The sequence below is a fragment of the Herpailurus yagouaroundi genome, unplaced genomic scaffold (assembly GCF_014898765.1).
Source record: "Herpailurus yagouaroundi ecotype Mexico unplaced genomic scaffold, PumYag 569, whole genome shotgun sequence".
Classification (NCBI taxonomy): domain Eukaryota; kingdom Metazoa; phylum Chordata; class Mammalia; order Carnivora; family Felidae; genus Herpailurus; species Herpailurus yagouaroundi.
In genome coordinates, this window is record NW_024412786.1 from 1,018,634 (window position 1) to 1,025,477 (window position 6,844).

Below are 6,844 nucleotides of genomic sequence, written 5' to 3' on the forward strand. Positions count from 1 at the left end.
AATAAAATAAAATAAAATAAAATAAAATAAAATAAAATAAAATAAAATAAAATAAATAAAATTCATTTATTTCAACCTTAGCTCATCCTGACCATACATAAAATTCCTTTCCAATGATTTCCATTCACAAAACTCCTACAATTGTCTTTTGCATTCAGATTTTTCCCCCAAGCCATTTCTCTCCAAACAACCAGTCTCATTTTAGGACAAAATTACTTTCTTTTTCCTTCAACAAAAATTTATTCCCAATAGAAAACCTAGAAGTAGACCCACAACTATATGGTCAACTAATCTTTGACAAAGCAGAAAAGAATATCCAATGGAAAAAAGACAGTCTCTTCAACAAATGGAGTTGGGAAACCTAGACATCAACATGCAGAAGAATGAAAGTGGACCACTTTCTTACACCATACACAAAAATAAATTCAAAATGAATGAAAGACCTAAATGTGAGATAAGAAACCATCAAAATCCTAGAGGAGAACACAGGCATCAACCTCCTTGACCTCGGCTGGAGCAACTCCTTACTAGACATGTCACTGAATGCAAGGGAAACAAAAGCAAACATGAACTACTGAGACTTCATCAAGACAAAAAGCTTCTGGGAATGCCTGGGTAGCTCAGTCGGTTAAGCATCTGACTCTTCATCTTGGCTCAGGTCATGATCTCACAGTTTGTGGGATAGAGCCCTGCATCGGGCTCTGTGTTGACAGCATAGAACCTGTTTGGGATTCTTTCTCTCCCTTTCTCTCTGCCCCTTCCTGCTGTCTCTCTCTCTCAAAATAAATAAATAAACTTAAAAAAAAAAAAAAAAAAAAAAACTTCTGCACAGAGAAGGAAACAATCAACTAAACTAAAAGGCAGCCTATGGAATGGGAGAAGATATTTGCAAATGACATACCTGATAAATGGTTAGTATCCAAAATCTATAAGAACTTATCAAACTTAACACCCAAAAAACAAACTAGTTAAGAAATGGGCAGAAGACATGAATAGACACTTTTCCAAAGAAGATATCCAGATGGCTAACAAACACATGAAAAGATGCTCAACATCACTCATCATCAGAGAACTACAAATAAAAACCACGATGAGATACCACCTCACACCTGTTAGAATGGCTAAAATTAACACAAGAAACAACAGGAAAAAGAGGAACCTCTTGCACTGTTGGTAGGAATGAAAACTGGTGCAGCCACTCTGGAGAACAGTATGGAGTTTCCTCAAAAAAACTAAAAATAGAGCTACCCTATGATCTAGCAATTGCAATGTTAGGTATTTACCCAAAGGATACAAAAATACAGATTTGAAGGGATACATGCACTCCAGTGTTTAGAGCATATTATCAACAATAGTCAAACTATGGAGAGAGCCCAAATGTGTCCATCGGCTGATGAACACATAAAGAAGATGTGGTGTGTGTGTAAGTCAGCCATGAAAAAGAATGAAATCTTGCCATATGCAATGACATGGAGGGAGCTAGAATGTATCATGCTGAATAGAATAAGCCAACCATAGAAAGATAAATATCATATGATTTTACTCATATGTGGCATTTAAGAAACAAAAGAGATGAACATACGGTGGGAGAAAGAAGAAAGGGAAACAAATTGCAAGAGACTCTTAACAATAGAGAACAAACTGAGGGTTGATGGAGAGGAGGTGGGTGGGAGACGGGCTAGATGGATGATGGGTACTAAGGAGAGCACCTGTTGTGATGAGCACTGGGTGTTGTATGTAAGTAATGAGTCACTGAATTCTACTTCTGAAACCAATATTGCACTGTATGTTAACTAACATTTAAATTAAAAAAATAATCAGATAAAAATGTATCCCCATTCCTTACATCTTTCTTACACATTTTCTACTTTCCTACATACAGAATTGCTTCCCTTGTTTCCATCAGTCTTAATTACATTTAGCAGAATTTTAACTCTTAGAAACCTTAGTCTCCAGTGAAAACTAAGTAGTAACCAACTGTCAATTGTTACACCAGAATTCTTTGGATGGCAAATTTATGAATCAATTAAGCACAAAGCATGTTTTCCAACATTCAGATATTCTTAGTTTCTTTGCAATAAGAAGTCAAAAGCAGAGAAATCTTATGTTCAGTAATCAATGCTTTAGTATATTATCTCCTTTGGAAAAGACTTAGATGTCCAATGAATTCAATCCGATTTATCATCCAAGCAAAGCTTCAAACTGTCTTAACAATTACCCAAGAAAACTTTAATATAGACAAAATTGACCATCATCTTAAGTCATCGTTTTGCCGACAAACTGCAACAGAGAGAACACGGGCTTATTTGACCTTCAGTAAGCCAGGGTAGAATAAAAATTTCATATGTAATGCTGGTAACTCTAAAGACATGTCCATATTAATTAACCCAACAAACTTAAATTAGTTTAAGTACCGAATTATGTTCCACCTAGGTCCACTTAAAAGTCAATTAATTTGTTCCCCATTGTCAGATTTTACCTGGGACACCAGTGGGGAAATCTGAAGTGGGTGGTGCAAGTCCAACGGTCTTTGCTCCTTGACAGTGAGGGGAGGAGGAGCAGGAGTTGAGAGTGCCAGAGGCACCAAGGATGATATAGGAGCCAGTTGCGCAGGTATCACCCAAGGGGTGCAGAAACAGGAGGAGGGGGAGGAGGAGGCAGAAGATTCGAGGTGGTGCCAGAGGACAGAGAAAGAGGATTCCTTGTTCTAAAGTTTGTCAGCTCGGACAGATGAGCAGATGCCATATTTGTTTGCTTGCTTTTCCCTCAACAAATGGAATTAGGCAATCCATGCTGGGCCAGAGAACACAGGGAACTTCCCTCAAACAAAGGGAGTTTTAGCAGCTGCTTGGGAATATTCCTTAAAGTCCCTGGCCCGCGGTAGACTAACCACAGTTGGCTCCAATGATCACAGTCATTAACCGGGGAAATGAATGAGGAAGCCGCTACATCTATTAGGAGGAGGAACAGTGAAAGAAGGTCAGCGTCCCCTTCCTTTGGCCCCCAAATGAGAACCTGTGTTTCCTCCAGCAACCTGGATTCTATCAGGAGGAGGCCTATTTAATTATCATCCAGTACGTAAGAAGGGAGTTTATCAGCGAGGTTTGTGGCCAAACACAGTTTGCAAGGGGACCTTAGATTGGGGTCATGATTTAGGGCCATGAAGTCCTGGACATAGAGTATCTCAGTCCATTTGCCCCATTTCCTGCAGAAGAGATCTGACTGATAAATCATACTAAGGTCACGCAGTGTTACAGAAGATCAGACTTTTTAACTTTTACGATATGAATTATTTCCAGTGGGTTAAAAGGCATCCCAAGGGAGAGTCCTTGAGAACCAAAGAAGAAGGCTAGAGAAGGTCCATTACCCAAAAAATTCCCCCTGACTCCAGGGTGGCATCCCACGTGCAGGATATGTCAGAGGTTCCTGGTGTCAAAGTGACCCAAGGCATCCCTCAAACGAAATCACTACTGATCGCCATCCTGCCTGCCATAAAGGCCCGGTAGGAGGGATTGCCAACATCCCTCCACTTCCCTGTTGCACCCTAGGCTGCAAATGGGTGCTGGTGAATGGACCGACATACTGTATTGTGCCATGCCATGAAGAACCTGCTGTTTTTAACCCATGGAGAACACTAGAAAAGTTTTACAAAGGAAAATTACCCAGTTTTGTAATTTAAGTAGTTAGTAGGGGACATTGACAGAAATCAGTAAAGATAGAAATGAATCATGGTCTGAGCAACGTTCTAACACACGTGGTCTTCACGGCCGACTTCCCTAGGAAATCGTCCCCAGTTGGGTTTTAAGGCTCGGAGTCCAGATGAGAAGACTGAGGCTGCACATTGGGCACCGAAATGGTGGGAAATGTTGGGGTCCGGGAGTGAACAGTCAAGAGAGAATTCTTGAGATGTCTCTGGTACAAAAAGGACGGTTTTATTAAAGCACGGGGACAGGACCCATGGGCAGAAAGGGTTGCACCCAGATTGTGAGCAGCGACTGATTATATACTTTCAAGTTGGGAGGGGGTTAGGGATAGTGTAAACCTCTAAGGAATTTGGAAGCCAGGTTTCCAGGATCTTGAGGGGCTAGCTGTTGTTAGGAACAGGTCATTTACTACAACCCAGTAAACTCTCAGTCGTGAGACCCCTCAGATGTATATCAGAGGGCCCTATGTTTACAGGAGGATTGTTAACATATATCTTTGTGGGGGAGAGAGAAAGGAAGTTTCCAAAGGGAGTTTTTACAAGATCCTGGAAGTCAGGCTAATGTCAAACTAAGGTTGCCTTTTGCCTCTAGCAATGTATTGACATTGAGGCAGCTGAGCTCCTTGAGGAAGGTCACTCTGCCTGTCTGTAAGTTGTAAGGAAGCTTGATTTCTTTTTCTTTTGCCTTTGTTCTCCACATCAGCTGTGATGTTCATCTTCGCCACCACATAGTGGATTCTGTCTGAAAACAAACCCAAGGCAGAAGATCGAACCCGGAGATGGAGAGATATGACATTCCTGAAAATATCACGTGTGCTCCTGAATCCAGCGATGCCTGAAGTCAGCTCGGGGTTTTTCTGATACATGGGCCAACGCTTTCTCTTTTTCACTTGACCCAGTTTGCATTTGGTTTCTATCGTCTGCAATGGAAAAGTTCTAAATGATGCAGGAAACAAGCAGGGGTCAGATAAGGAAAGACTTGTATGCAATAAGTTTGGACTTTATCCTGGAGTAACTGGGAACCAAGCAGGGGAAAAGCATGGTCCCTCTTACAGAAATTGTGGAGTCCATTCTTCCGCCCGAGGCCAAAACCAGATCCACTACGTTATATTGGTCCTCGAATCCCCAAATCTCGTCACTGTCAACGTTATCAGAGGTAGACTGTAAATGGAAAGACTTTAATGACTGCTGGTACCACTCCCTGGGCAATTAACCAAGCAGCTAATAAAAGTAGGTATGGGGGCAGGGTGCCTGGGTGGCTCAGATGGTTAAGCAGCAGACTTCGGCCCAGGAGCCTGCTTTGGATTCTGTGTGTCCCTCTCTCTCTGCCTCTCCCCCCACTTGTGCTCTCTCTCTCTCTCTCTCTCTCTCTCTCTCTCTCAAAAGTAAATACACATTAAAAAAAAAAAAAGTCTAAAAAAAAAAGTAGGTATGGGGACACCTGAGTGGCTCAGTTGGTTGAGCATCTGACTTTGGCTCAGGTCATGATCTCGCAGTTTGTGAGTTCAGGCCCCACATCAGGCTTGCTGCTGTCAGCGCAGACCCTGCTTCCGATCCTCTGTCCCTCCCCTGCTTGCACTCTGTCTCTCTCTCAAAAATAAACATTAAAAAAAAAAAAAAAGGTAGATATGGCTAGGGGCAGTTGGGTGGCTCAGTGGGTTAAGCATCCAACTCTGGATTTGGGCTCAAGTGAGGACCTCGGGGTTTGTGAGATTGAGCCCCACATCGGGCTCCGCACTGACAGCACAGAACCCACTTAGGATTCTTTCTCTCCCTCTCTCTCTGCCCTACCCCCACCTGTGCAAACGTGGATTGATAATGGACCCAGGCGACGCAGGAAGGAATTTCATCTGAAAAGATAAGTTGAGAGCCATGCAAATGGGCAGGGGGATGTCTTTTTAGATACAGATTTATACTTACTGCCTCCAGAAACTTTGACAGTGGGGGTTGAAAGATGTGCTTACTTAAGAAGAAACCTAACAAGGGAACCAGCGGGCAACCCACCACACTCGTCTCTGCTCTGGGTACCAGAGGCCATCACCCAGAGCTTGCCGGCCTGGCAGGAAGTGAACATCAGCGACCTTCCCACTGAAGCCCAGGACCCACTCTGGACAACAGGATGCAGGAAGGAACACAGAAGCAAAATCTCCCCCTGTGGAAAGGGGTGGAGTCTTCCTTAGGAAGAAAGAAGTTGTCTTACTCAGAGACTGAGAAGGAAGTTCATGTGCACACGCAGGGTGAACCTGATCACCAGAAAGCAGTCAGAAGAGAACCATCCATCAAGACAAAGATGGGAAGAAGTCTCGAGTCACATACTACTTCTCTGTGGGACACAAGGGAAGGTTCACGTGAGCCGGAATTGTAACCTTCGCTCCCTTTAGAATGTAAATTCCTCCTGAAAATGGCCTAATTCGGTGTTTTGCAAACTTTCTGTATGTGTAGGAATCACCCATAGGGCTTGTTACAAGTGTAGCTTCCTGGAATCCTTCTATAGGTTCTGATTTTGTAGAAACAAGTGGACAGCTGTTGTCTTATACCCTCAGTATCCTTCACCCTGTCTTTGGTACCCTTTGGGGAAACAGAACGAGAGACGTTTGTTCGTTCATCAGCTCCCATCCCTATTGGTCACTGATGGTTCCCTAGGCCACCCCCTTTTAGGATGCACATGTGTTAGCGCTGAGTAAGGTCCCACAATGTCTCCCACTGGGGTGTCAGAGGAACCCCAGAGCAAAAAGTGAAAGGTACAAGGTGCAGGCAAGGGGCAATCAGGTTGTGCCTACATGAAGTTGACAAAGCCTGCCTAGGACGGGCTATAGCCGGGGGCGCCTGGGTGGCTCAGTGGGTTGAGCATTTGACTTCACCTCAGGCCTGATCTCACGGTTTGTGAGTTCGAGCCTTGCGTCGGGCTCTGTGCTGACAGCTCAGAGCCTGGAGCCTGCTTCGGATTCTGTGTCTCCCTCTGCCCCTCCCCTGCTCACACTCTGTCTCTCAAAAATAAATAAACGTTAAAAAAGTTGTTGTTGTTGTCGCTGTTGTTTTAAAGCACTGGTTGTAGCTTGGAAATGAGGTGTGGCTGAGAAGATCTGAAGTTACGCACAAGACCGTTCCTGGAAAGTCTGCTTCCAGAATTCTCGGCCCCAC

General features: G+C 43.6%; 1 long non-coding RNA gene across 1 annotated transcript in view; it reads right to left on the reverse strand.

Annotated features, from left to right (window-relative positions):
* Positions 1–2,472: 2,472 nt before the first annotated feature.
* LOC121023722 (uncharacterized) overlaps positions 2,473–6,844 on the reverse strand; it is a 12,418-nt gene continuing 8,046 nt past the window's right edge. The window contains exon 3 of the long non-coding RNA XR_005787488.1: positions 2,473–4,623. This is a non-coding gene — a long non-coding RNA (uncharacterized LOC121023722). The remainder of the gene's footprint in view (positions 4,624–6,844) is intronic.